The following is a 13846-nucleotide window of genomic DNA, read 5'->3' on the forward strand; positions in this document are numbered from 1 at the left end:
TTTTTTATTTTTCACTTTATTGTAGGAATTAATAAGGAGTTTTTTTGGGTACCCCTTTTCTGCGAAACGTCCCCTAAGGACAGCAGCATGCACAACGAAATCCTCATCAGAGGTACAATTTTTCAGAATGCGCAGGTACTGCCCGTAGGGGACACCCCTCAGCCATGCCGGATAATGTGCACTGTCGAAATTGAGAAAACTATTAATATCCACTTTTTTAAAAAATGTTTTAGTGGAGATTTGACCTGTTTCGAACTTAGTACAATAACTTTGCCCAAAAATTTTTCCTTCTTAACTTTGGACGTCTGTTCTCTTTATTCTAATATCGATACAGAATTGGGTTTGAATGCCATTCGGGATACATTTGGGAATGACTCTTCCCTATCCATAAATCAATCTTTATTTTTATTAAAAGCTATTAGATTTATTTTAGAACATAACATTTTTTGTTTTGATAACAATTTGTACAGACAGACCCGGGGCTGTGCCATGGGGACTCGATTCGCCCCAAGTTATGCAAATCTTTTCATGGGGCGTTTCGAGTCCCTTGTCATGGCACAGTCCCGGGATTTTACTAATTTAGTTTACTTTTTTCGTAGGTATATTGATGACCTTTTCTTTATTTGGGGAGGCACTTTCTCTGAGGCTGAAAATTTCGTCTATGAGTTGAACCAGAATTCTTGGGGTTTACAATTTACAATGCACTATTCTACTAACACCATCCAATTTCTAGATTTAGAACTTACGAGGTTAGAAACAGGTCAAATCTCCACTAAAACATTTTTTTAAAAAGTGGATATTAATAGTTTTCTCAATTTCGACAGTGCACATTATCCGGCATGGCTGAGGGGTGTCCCCTACGGGCAGTACCTGCGCATTTGGAAAAATTGTACCTCTGATGAGGATTTCGTTGCGCAGGCTGCTGTCCTTAGGGGACGTTTAGCAGAAAAGGGGTACCCAAAAAAACTCCTTATTAATTCCTACAATAAAGTGAAAAATAAAAAACAATCAGATTTAGTTATTCCGAAAATAAATAATCCAAATAGTTCTATCAATAATAGAAATAACCATTCTTATGTACAAACCTCTGAATTTAAAATACATTTTGTGACTAATTATAATAAGGAAGCTTCTTAAATAAAACAAATATTACACAAACATTGGCCAATCATACTTCATGATCCAGTTCTCAAGGAGCTGATTCCTCCTACTCCCAGAGTCACCTTTAGACGGGCAAACACCCTGCAAAATATAGTAGCTCCCGGTAAATATAAGACCAAATCATGTTCCATAATATCCAGAGACGGTTTTTGTACCCCTTGTGGGATTTCACGCTGTCTTTGTTGCAGTTTAATCAAAGAACGAACAACATCATTTTTTTCTTCTCAAACTGGATTATCATATAATATCAAGGATAAGGTTACATGCAATACTTCCTTTGCTATATACTTATTAACATGCAGTTGTAATCTTCAATACGTAGGCCGCACTGTACAAACAGTGCGGGCACGTATGAATAAACATCGTTGGAACATCAAACATAAATATTTGCTACATAGCGTGTCAAAACATTTCACCTCTAAACATGATAATAATTTGGAGTCCTTAAAATTAACAATTCTTGAAACAATTCCATCTGACCATTTAAATAGGTATCAACGTCTTATTAATCGCGAATCCTACTGGATTCACAAGCTCTCAACATTGACCCCTAATGGGCTTAATGAGACCATAGAGAATGTTAAATAATACCCATCCGTTGGTAAAGATGGTTTCTCTGTGGCCACTTGTTCCCATGTGGTCACCTCTACAATGGTATACCAACGATCCTTTTCCCTTCCCCCTCCCTCTTTTTCCCCCCCTCTTTCTTCCCCTCTATTTTACCGTAGCACTCTAACTAAGTGCTTAATATCAGCAAGTAGTAGTACACATTGAGCGTTTTTTATTCTAATAAATTAGAGTTCCTGTAACGCCAGTTCGGACCACTGGGGTAGTTCTGATATTTTTCAGTATAAGATTGCTGTTATGTATTATCTTGTTTCATGTGTTATACTCTCATAGGTATATATTTATGTAAAAAAGTTTTTTATTTTTCTGATTCTCTATTAATTGTTAATATTATCATTATTATTAGTAATATTATTTCTGTTTCAATTTTAATTTAATTCTATTTATGTCTCAATGTGTATACATGTGGGTGCATTCATGTGCATGTGCACACATGTGTCCATGTACATGTGTGTGTATATGTATGTGTGTGTATACATGTGTGTATATATGTCTGTTAATTATCATATCTTGACCATATACAGTAGGGTTGGCACACATGCGGGTGTGTGTGCATATGTGTATATATGCATATATATTTTATGTATGTGTATGGTTTATGTCCCACGCATTATGTGTGCCTGGTCCTTTCCCTATTTTTCATTATCCCTTCTTCTTTATTATAATTTTTTTTTTTTTTTTTTTTTGGTTTTATTATTGTTTTGTTTATTAATTGTCTATTTATTTATTTATTTCCTTGATGCATTTTATGAATATATATGCTTATTTTAATTAATTATCTTTTAAATGTAGTTTATGAGTATATATATACACTTTTTTGTGAAAATCTACTTTGTCAGGTAGGGGTTAATACCTGCGTGTATATAAATCCCTCCCTGAGAAGTGTTTGTTATGCCTGATGAAACCGCGCAAGCGCGGTGAAACGCGTCGCATTGGATTAAATCTGTTCGCTACACACCTGGCTCTATTGTCCTCTCCTTGGCCGATATTCCCATCGATTTTGAAGTTCACCCCACATCTCTACGCCATTTCTGGGAAGGCTGCAGACTGAGATCATCATACCAAACGCACATCTTGGTTGTGTGGGAGTACGCACAACCTGGCAGGGTGAGCCTTACTTTTTCCCTCCCCCTCCCACACACCTGTGATCCGTTGGTTCTTCACAAGGGAGCGCCTGTTTTTTTCTCTTTGCTTTACTTCTCTCTTGGTTGGCTGGCAATAAGGTCTCATGCAACTCACCAAATCGAATGTAGAGGTGTTGCTAGCTACTACGACCCACTGCTTTGCCGCATCTGTTATAAAACAGAACACATATACAGTGTGGTATGCAAGGCCGGTACTACAATGGGTCCCGCTAGGTCCATTGGACCAAGGTGGCACCTTCACAGGGGTGGCAAATTGCCATCCAGAGATTTTTGACCCCTTTGTGACCATGATGGACCTAGTCCATCATGGTGCCACTCAGGGTGTATGGAGCGAGCTCCTGACTCATGCCTGCTCCATACCCAGTGGCCCCCAGCTGTTTTCAGTAGCTTGGGGTCACCGCTAAAAGCCAGCATGCAGCGATCGCAAGCGATAGCCTACTACTAACTCTTTAGATCAAAGCTGAAAGCGGCATCTAAAGGGTGGTCTAAATCCCTGGTGGTCCAGTGAGGGGGGGGGGGGCACAATCGCGGGAGGGGGGGGGGCAATCCACTGTAGAGGTAGCCAGAGGGCTTACCTCTCCTTCTGTCCCGGTCCATGACTCTTCATTTGATGGAGCCTGGCTGGACCAGGCTCTACCAAATGATCACAGAGCAGACAGATCAATAAAGTTCTATGGAACTGCATTGATCTGTATGAGGAATCTAATGATTCCTCCTAAAAGTCCCCTAAGGGACCAATAAAGTATAAAAAAAAAAAAAAAGGTTTAAGTTTAATAAAAAAAAAAAAAAAAACAACACATGTTAAAAGTTCAAATCACCCCCCCCCCCTTTCCCATTTTCCATATAAAAACATGTAGACATATTTGGTATTGCCGTAAATGTCCAGACAATTAAAATATTACATTATTAATCCTGTACGGTAAATGGTGTAAAGGTAAAAAAATACAAAATCCCAGAATTTGCTGTTTTTTGATTATGTCCTCCTTATATGCAATGGCATAGTACTTTTTTTTTCACTCCTGAACCAAGGCAGCACAATGTCTTGGGCTGGCCCTGGTGGTATGCCATCATACATCTATATTAACTTTTAAATATCAAAAGGCACAACACTATTTGCTTAGCAGATGCAGTTTTAACTGTAAAATGGCTATAGAAAGTGACAGACAAAATAATATATTCATGTCAGGAACAATTGTCAGTTCTTTCTTCTTACTTGCTATTTGTAAGTATTAAAGTTTTAAAACTGCAGATGCCAAATAGTTCTTAATATACCAGAATATAAACTACCAGATCAGCAAGAAAAAGAGAAGTCATCACCTCTGCCCAGTATTTAAATAATTTAGGACAGTCAAAAAGAAGATGTGTGAGATCTGCAGAATCTTGTCTACATGATAGGAAACTAGCTGATTCAGCAAGTCCTATCCTATTTTACAGACAGGTTAGTTTATACAGTAAAGTGTTCTATTGTCCAAAGTTATATGTTTCAGGATACGATTTTTATGTGCTGGTGTGGGATTTACCACCAGAAATAATGAGAATCAGAAAAATTTGAATTAACCCCTTAAGGACTCAGCCCATTTTGGCCTTAAGGACTCAGACAATTTAATTTTTACGTTTTCATTTTTTCCTCCTCGCCTTCTAAAAATCATAACTCTTTTATATTTTCATCCACAGATTAGTATGAGGGCTTGTTTTTTGCGTGACCAGTTGTCCTTTGTAATGACATCACTCATTATACCATAAAATGTATGGCACAACCAAAAAACACTATTTTTGTGGGGAAATTAAAACGAAAAACGCAATTTTGCTAATTTTGGAAGGTTTTGTTTTCACGCCGTACAATTTATGGAAAAAATTACATGTGTTCTTTATTCTTAGGGTCAATACAATTAAAATGATACCCATTATTATATACTTTTATATTATTGTTGCGCTTAAAAAAAATCACAAACTTTTTAACCAAATTAGTACGTTTATAATCCCTTTATTTTGATGACCTCTAACTTTTTTATTTTTCCGTATAAGCGGCGGTATGGGGGCTCATTTTTTGCGCCATGATCTGTACTTTTTTTTGATACCACATTTGCATATAAAAAACTTTTAATACACTTTTTATAAAAAAATTTTTAATAAAATGTATTAAAAAAGTAGGAATTTTGGACTTTTTTTTATTTTTTTTCGTTCACACCGTTCACCGTACGGGATCATTAACATTTTATTTTAATAGTTCGGACATTTACGCACGCGGCGATACCAAATATGTCTATAAAAAATGTTTTTTACGCTTTTTGGGGGTAAAATAGGAAAAAACGGACGTTTTACTTTTTTATTGGGGGAGGGGATTTTTCACTTTTTTTTTACTTTTACTTTTACATTTTTTTACATTTTTTTTACACTTGAATAGTCCCCATAGGGGACTATTCATAGCAATACCATGATTGCTAATACTGATCTGTTCTATGTATAGGACATAGAAAAGATCAGTATTATCGGTCATCTTCTGCTCTGGTCTGCTCGATCACAGACCAGAGCAGGAGACGCCGGGAGCCGCACGGAGGAAGGTGAGGGGACCTCCATGCGGCGTTATGAATGATCGGATCCCCGCAGCAGCACTGCGGGCGATCCGATCGTTCATTTAAATCGCGAACTCCCGCAGATGCCGGGATCTGTATTGATCCCGGCACCTGAGGGGTTAATGGCGGACGCCCGCGAGATCGCGGGCGTCGGCCATTGCCGGCGGGTCCCTGGCTGCGATCAGCAGCCGGGATCAGCCGCGCATGACACGGGCATCGCTCCGATGCCCGCGGTTATGCTTAGGACGTAAATGTACGTCCTGGTGCGTTAAGTACCAACTCACCAGGACGTACATTTACGTCCTGCGTCCTTAAGGGGTTAAAGTACACATCAAAAAAAATCAGCTTGGTAAAAAAAATATACAATACAGACCAAAAGTTTGGACGCACCTTCTCATTCAGAGTTTTCTTTCACACTGAAGGCATCACCGCTATGAATTAACACATGTGGAATGATATACATAACAAAAAAGTGTGAAACAACTGAAAATATGTCATATTATAGGTTTAGTTGGACCATCTGTTATTTTTCAACAGGACAATGACCCCAAATACACCTCCAGGCTGTGTAAGGGCTCTTTGACCAAGAACGAGACCATTTTAGGTAACTACCTCTTGAAGATCATCAAGAGAATGAGTGCGCAAAGCAGTAATCAAAGCAAAAGGTGGCTACTTTGAAGAACCTATAATATGACATATTTTCAGTTGTTTCACACTTTTTTGTTATGTATTAAATGTGTTAATTCGTAGTTTTGATGCCTTCAGTGTGAATTTACAATTTTCATAGTCATGAAAATAAAGAAAACACTGAATGAGAAGGTGTTTCCAAACTTTTGGTCTGTACTGTATATATATACATATATATATATATATATATATATATATATATATATATATATATATTATACAAAAAAAGAGGATTGCAGCAGCACACGTTGGTCAAAAAAATTGAGGCTCTTAACGCACTTTTTGTCCCCCATCGTGTCCCCCATCCACCACGGGAGGTGGCCTCATTTAGGATGGGACCCTAGCACAAATTCTGAGCCTAGCACTCAACTATCCACTCACCTCTGCTGGGCATATAGCCTCTGACTGGGTGACATGCTGGATCCATTTAAAACTCCACCTGTGAAAAAGGGGGAGGGGTGCACAGCTAAAGAGGGTGCCATTTCCCCCTGAATTGTACATACAAGAAAAAAGAAAGATAGCCAGCACAACAGCCTAATACACGGGTGCACACTGCCATGGCATATACAGAGTATACAAAAAAAGAGGATTGCAGCAGCACACATTGGTCATGGAGGTACATTTCCCATTGATTTGCAAGGGACTTTAAACAAAAACCCCGACCCTCACAAATGGGGGTAGTTAAGGATTAAATTAACTATCCTATATTTTAAGTGGACATATAAGTAACATGTAACCAAGTATTATCAAAATATCTCCAGCCGTTTGGAAGTTATGCAGTAACATATATTCCCCATTGACTTGCATGGGACTTTAAACATAAGCCCCGGCCCTGGCAAATGGGGGTGAGTAAGGGTTAAATCACCTATCCTATGTTTGTTGACATATAAGTAACATGTGTGCCAAGTTTCATGTTAATATCTTTAGCCGTTTGAAAGTTTTTGTGGAACATACACACATACATACATACACACACGTTGAGTTTTATATATATAGAATTGTCTAACCATGGATGAACAGCAAGGCTTTTGAAGATACTTTTATAAACCGTTCATGCTTTATGCAAGTCAACAATTCTTAATAGTAGGTCTTCTGCTGTCCACTGGCTACTACACTGGCTACTACAACTACCACCAGTCCACTACTTCCTGCTGTCCATTGGCTACAACTAGCACCACCTCTGCTGGTCGCTGACTACTATAGCTACCATTAGTCCACCACTTCCTGCTGTTTGCTAAATACTACAACTACCACCAGTCCACCAATGACTGCTGTCTGCTGGCTACTAAGACTACTGCTAGTCTACCATGATTGCAGCTGTTACTACCAGCCAGGCTTACACATACACAACCCATGATCCAAAAAAAAAAAAGGATAATTTTTTTGGCTTTTCAAGCAAAGCTATTTACTATTTTAGGACACTAATCACCAGCCACAAAACCTGTTGCAACTCCCAAAAAAGGAGAATTTTTAGACAACTTATGACCCATGAAAAAAAGGAATATTTTTTTCCGGCTGTTCATAAAAAAAAAATATTTTGTTAAAAGGAAAAAATAAGTTATTTCTTCACTGCAGGCAGAAAGTAAATATGGCCAGGGCCCAAGTTTAGAAATTACCACATGGAGCAAAATCACAAGGCCTGGCTACAACTGTCACTAGTCCACCACTGCCTGCTGCCCTTTTGCTACAACTAACACTAGTTCACTACCATCCTGCAGTTCACTGGCTACTACTACTACTAGCAACCCACCACCCTTGCTGCTGCTACCAGCCAGGCCTACACATACACAACCCATGATCTCAAAAAGGATGTCTTTTCATACAAAATCTATTTCTTTTTCAAAATTTTAGACACCTGTTGCAACGCCAAATAGCGACATTTTTTTAATTTGGAAAATGTCATTCCATCTCCTTTTTTGGGGGCTTTTTATACAAAAGCTATTTCTTCAACACCATTTTGGGACACTAATCCTGTTGCAACTCTACAAACAAAAATGAAGGCATTGCTAGGGCCTGAGTTAAGGAATTACGTAATTACAAGAAGCAACACCACAAGGCCTGGCTACAACTATCACTAATCCACCGCTGCCTGCTATCTACAAATATCATTAGTCCACCACTACCTGCTGTCTACTGGCTTCAGCTACTACTATTCTATTCTACCACTAGTCCACCAAAGTCTGCTGTCTACTGGCTATAGCTACCACTAGTTTACCACTGCCTGCTGTCCACTGACTACTACAACTACTATCAGTCCACCATTCTTGCTGCTTTCACTACACATACACACCCCACGACCCCAAAAAAGGGATACACACACCAATCCTGTTGCCTCTGCTAAAATGGGAGAATCTTTGATAGTTTTTTCAAATTTTCAATGTTTATGAAAGCTAACTATTTTGGGACACCAATTTTTGGAGTGCTTGGAAAAAGTCACTGTGTCTTCCAATACCTCCATGTGCAGTTTAACATTGGCATGCATCTGCTAACAAAAATGGAATTTTTATTAGTGATGAGCGGCATTGGCCATATTTGAATTTGCTATATTTCGCGAATATATAGACAAATATTCGTCCGATATTTTCGAATTTCGCGTATTCGTTAAATTTGCATATTCGCATATTTGAGGAAGAAAACAGTGAGGGGGTGGGAAACTTTACTATTGATTGCTAGGGATGTTGTTGATAACCTCTGACAAGTGTATTCGCATCATTCTAATTGGCCCACAAGTGAAAAGAAGGAATATGTGAATATTCACATATGCGAATATGCGCATATGCAAATAATCACATATGCGAATATGCGCATATGCGGAAAAAAGTGAATATTTGTAATTTTGAATGTATAGAAAATATATTCGCGAATTTGCGATATTCGCGATAAAAATTTAAAATGCGAATATCCGGGCACAACACTAATCTTTATGTATCTTTACTTTAATGCTAATGCTACAAAATCTGCTAGTGCAGTCTTTGCTTATTTATTGAAAAAGGAAAAACGAAAATATTTCATTGACATAAGTATTCAGACCCTTAACTCAGTACTTAGTTGAAGCACCTTTTGCAGTGATTACAGCCTCCAGTCTTCTTGGGTATGCTGCTATAAGATTTGCACACCTGGATTTAGGGATTTTCTGCCATTCTCTGCAGATTCTCTCAAGCTCAGTCAGGTTGGATAGAGACCATTGATAAACAATACAGGGTGCAGGGATTTTCTTTATTATTTTGCTCCTTTAATTAGTTACTAGGCAACACAATGGAATTCAAGATTGTGTTTTCTTTATTTTATGGAAACTTGATTTCCCTGCTAGGATCCAGGGTTTAATTTGTGGTAATGGAATAAGAGCAGAGTGAAATGAGAGAGCCAGAATTTACAAGGCAATATTAGTTGGTTTGTTCCAGATCAACCTGGTTCTTTGTGGTGCAACTCTTTTTATCATTGGTTATGGATAGGCCAAATAAATTAAGTCTATGTAAGAATATTTTCTTCAGATAATTTGTAAAAAAAAAAAAAAAGCCACTGTTGGTTCAGTCAGTGGATATGCTGCCAAATCCTGAAAATAAATGTTTACTCCTTCAGAGTTTAGATCTATTTTACTAGGTCTCAAAAACGTGTGTAAGTGTTTGTTATTTTAGATGCCTGATCTTCTCCTTAAAGCCCCAAAAATATGGTATGGATGATACCTCATATGCGGTGGATTTGGGGGACCATTTATTCCAATATTTTGGTAGCAATTACAATTATCTTGACAATTCAGAGAAACTGAATTGATATTCCAGGCACTGGTGTCCGGTAAAGCCACAGTTGGCCGGTTCGAACTCTTGAATCCATAGTACAGAAGGAAGATTTCCTTGGCAAATTTCTTAAAATCAGCTTTTTGTGTAGAAATGTAATAAAAAGAAATCAAGACATCTTGTATGTGTGTGACAAATTACACTGATGCGTTTCCTGCATGCTATGTACTCTTAGTCAAAGCCTAGTCAAGGTGTTGGAAATGTGTTAGTTTAACTTGTGACACACATTTCTACAATGAAAAAAAAACTGATTTTAGGGAATTTTCTTAGGAAATCTTCCTTCTGTTCTACTATTCTTGTTTCAAGAACTTGTATTCAAGAACTTATTCATTACTAGTGATCTCTGGATTAGACTCACTTTTCTGCTCCTGCACAGTCTTGTAGACTTTCCACTTCTAAATCTCCAGCATCTTTTTTCAATTGTGCTCTGGGCGCCATTTTGGTAGCATAAGCCTGTCAGGATTTGGCAGGCTGGAGGTGGATCCTCTGTGTCAGAGAGGGATTGGCGTGGACCGTGTCGGTGGACCGGTTCTAAGTTGCTACTGGTTTTCACCAGAGCCCGCCGCAAAGCAGGATGGTCTTGCAGCGGCGGTCGCAACCAGGTTGTATCCACCGGCAACGGCTCAACCTCTCTGACTGCTGAGATAGGCGCGGTTCAAGGGATTAGACAAGAGCAAGGTCCGACGTAGCAGAAGGTCAGGGCAGGCAGCAAGGATCGTAGTCAGGGGCAACGGCAAGAGGTCTGGAACACTGGCTAGGGATACACAAGGAACGCTTTCACTGGCACAATGGCAACAAGATCCGGCAAGGAAGTGCAGGGGAAGTGAGGTAATATAGGGAAGTGCACAGGTGAACACACTAATTAAAAACCATGCGCCAATCAGTGGCGCACCGGCCCTTTAAATCGCAAAGAACCGGCGCGCGCGCACCCTAGGGAGCGGGGCCGCGCGCGCCGGGACAGCACAGACAGGGAGCGAGTCTGGTAAGCGAATCGTATCCCGGCTAGGGACATTATTGCAGCGCACACGGTCAGTGGGTCTGACCGGGGCGCTGCGAACAGGAGAACGCTGTGAGCGCTCCGGGGAGGAGCGGGGACCCGGAGCGCTCGGCGTAACAAAGCCAGAGCGGTTTCTCCTCTGCAATGTGTATGGATTGGACTGGCCCCACTTGGACTTGATGACTTTCTTTAGGGTCTTTGAGTTTATTCATGGAGGATTTCAATATCTGAAGTCTAGTTCAAGCCACTAAGATTACTGTGCTAGGACCCATGTGGCAAGAGTTTGGGTTAAAGCGTTCAAGTGATCAGAAGCTGCCCCAGAACTCTGTACATCTTGAATTGTACTTATTTTTTTATAGAAATTGTAAATATAAAGCTCTGCTTGGGTCAAAATTTACAAACATACCGGGAAGAATTTATTAAGACTGGTGTTTCATGCCTCATGTGGCAGCCTAAGAAACCTATGCCAGCTTGGTGCTGGTGTAGAAATCAACTACCATTTAAAGGGGTACTCCGGTGCTTAGACATCTTATCCACTATCCAAAGGATTTTAAGCAAACAACAAAAACGTGGTCTCAAATGGCTGGAGGTGCTCAACCCCAAATGCGGTTGTGCATTTATACTGGGGGAGCAGATCCTGCCCTTGTAGTCCGTTGCTAGGGGCGATCCCCAGCCTAAAAATGCATACAATGGAGGATGCCTGCAACGGACTACAAGTGCCACAATAGAATCCTACACCAGATAGACGGTGTGGATGTGTAACAATTAGAATAATACAATACAGGAATATAGGTGCACTACTGTGGTAGATGTATACAATGACATTGGCTATCCCTCAACACTGATGTTAAAATTGAGACATTCGCCAGTATATCCTTATATGAAGAACATACCAGAGCCCGCACACCAACACCAAGGTTTCTCAAATGGAGTGCGACCTAACGCCAAACCTACCTGTACGTGATAAGCAAAACGGGGGCCAGTGGGCAATTATGGCAGCATTTGGTCGACTCACATCGTCCTCCCAGGTGCCCTCCAGCATGGCTACAAGCACACACATACAATGGGAGGAGAGAGGCAAGCTGAAAGCCCCACCTAAGTTGGCTAATAAAGGTGCATGGCCTCACAGGTGCTACCGTAATGCTGCCTGGAAGATTTTCAAAGCGCATTAACATATGGAGTTTACACACCTCCAAGTATAAATTTTGAACAAACAACAAAAACGTGGTCTCAAATGGCTGGAGGTGCTCAACCCCAAATGCGGTTGTGCATTTATACTGGGGGAGCAGATCCTGCCCTTGTAGTCGGTTGCTAGGGGCGACCGAATGCTGCCATAATTGCCCACTGGCCCCTGTTTTGCTTATCACGCACAGGTAAGTTTAGCGTTAGGTCCCGCGCCATTTGAGAAACCTTGGCATTGGTGTGCGGGCTCTGGTATGCCCTTTATATAAGGATATACTGGCGAATGTCTCAATTTTAACATCAGTGTTGAGGGATAGCCAATGTCATTGTATACATCTACCACAGTAGTGCACCTATATTCCTGTACTGTATTATTCCCCTATCCAAAGCATAGGGGATAAGATGCCTGATCGTGGGAGTCCCGCCGCTGGGGACCCCCGTGATCTTGCACGTGGCACCCCGATTGTAATCAGTCCCTGAGCGTGTTCGCTCCGGGTCTGATTACCGGCGACCACAGGGCCGACGGCGTGTGACGTCACGCCTCCGCCCCTGTGTGACGTCACGCTCCACCCCTCAATGCAAGCCTACGGGAGGGGGCGTGATAGCTGTATTATTACACTCTTGTACTGCACAGCATGAATAATCTTTCATCTTAGCCAAAATACTTTTCTTTTCTTTTATCAAATAATATAATACATTGATTGTTTTTGCAAACTTATATTTGGGTCGTTATCTGAATAACCCTTTTTGCTTTTTCTTTCTCCTGTTTTTAAATCCCCTAGTCGCTGATTTCTGTTCATTCAGTCAGATTTTAATAGGAAAAGAGGTTTGACCTACATATGCTTCCCCGCTGGGATACTTTAGTTGGTAGATAAAATGTTTGCTGAAAAAATCACTTTAACTTTTGTTTCATGACTAGGTTGATATACACGGTTATCATGAAATGGCAGTCCTGGCAACCAAAACAAAAAATGTTCTTATGATCTTCATGCCAGAATTCCTTGATTTCTATTGGAACCTGTTTGCCCTGAATATTCTGTATTGCAATAGATTTTCCTGTATTGCAATAGATGTGCCTATATGATTTGCAAACAGAAAATTTGTAATCATGGTAGTACTATATTTATATGTAATAGATTTTTAGAGTAGCTGGATGTGCTTGAGGTAGAGGCAGTTCTGATGTTCAGGGCAGTAAAGTATATTGAGAGCATATGAACCAACTAAGGTTACAACAACAAACTGCAACAAACACTGATGTAGACCAATAAGGACAGTAGCCTATACCAAGTATAACAATTTGATACTTTCTGATTTGTTTAGTAACAGCAGTACATGATGTAACAAGACTGTAAATGAAGCATGAGTATGATTTTGACTGGACTGTTTTTAGGATAGGTCAGCAATGTTTGATCAGCATGGGTTCCACAATGAAGGGACACCAGCATATGGCAGCTTGTCCCGGTAACATGAAAAGCTCACAAATGGGTCTAACCATCAGCGCAATGCCCAGCTGACTGTACCAATGATCCGATGTTCCAGTCTTAATTCTGAAGAGACTTCTTTAGAGATGTTGTAGCTGTGATTAGTCATAGGCCAGCAATATTTTAAGTGTAACAGGCATTAAAATTATCATGCTCCAGTATAACACTTGATGTACCATGTGCTGAAAAGTGACAGAAA

At 40.0% G+C, this 13846-nt stretch overlaps 1 protein-coding gene across 4 annotated transcripts in view; it reads left to right on the forward strand.

The window, feature by feature from the left end:
• KCNIP1 (potassium voltage-gated channel interacting protein 1) overlaps positions 1-13846 on the forward strand; it is a 348616-nt gene that overhangs the window by 110634 nt on the left and 224136 nt on the right. The window lies entirely within an intron of this gene.

This window comes from Hyla sarda, chromosome 4, assembly GCF_029499605.1.
Source record: "Hyla sarda isolate aHylSar1 chromosome 4, aHylSar1.hap1, whole genome shotgun sequence".
NCBI lineage: Eukaryota > Metazoa > Chordata > Amphibia > Anura > Hylidae > Hyla > Hyla sarda.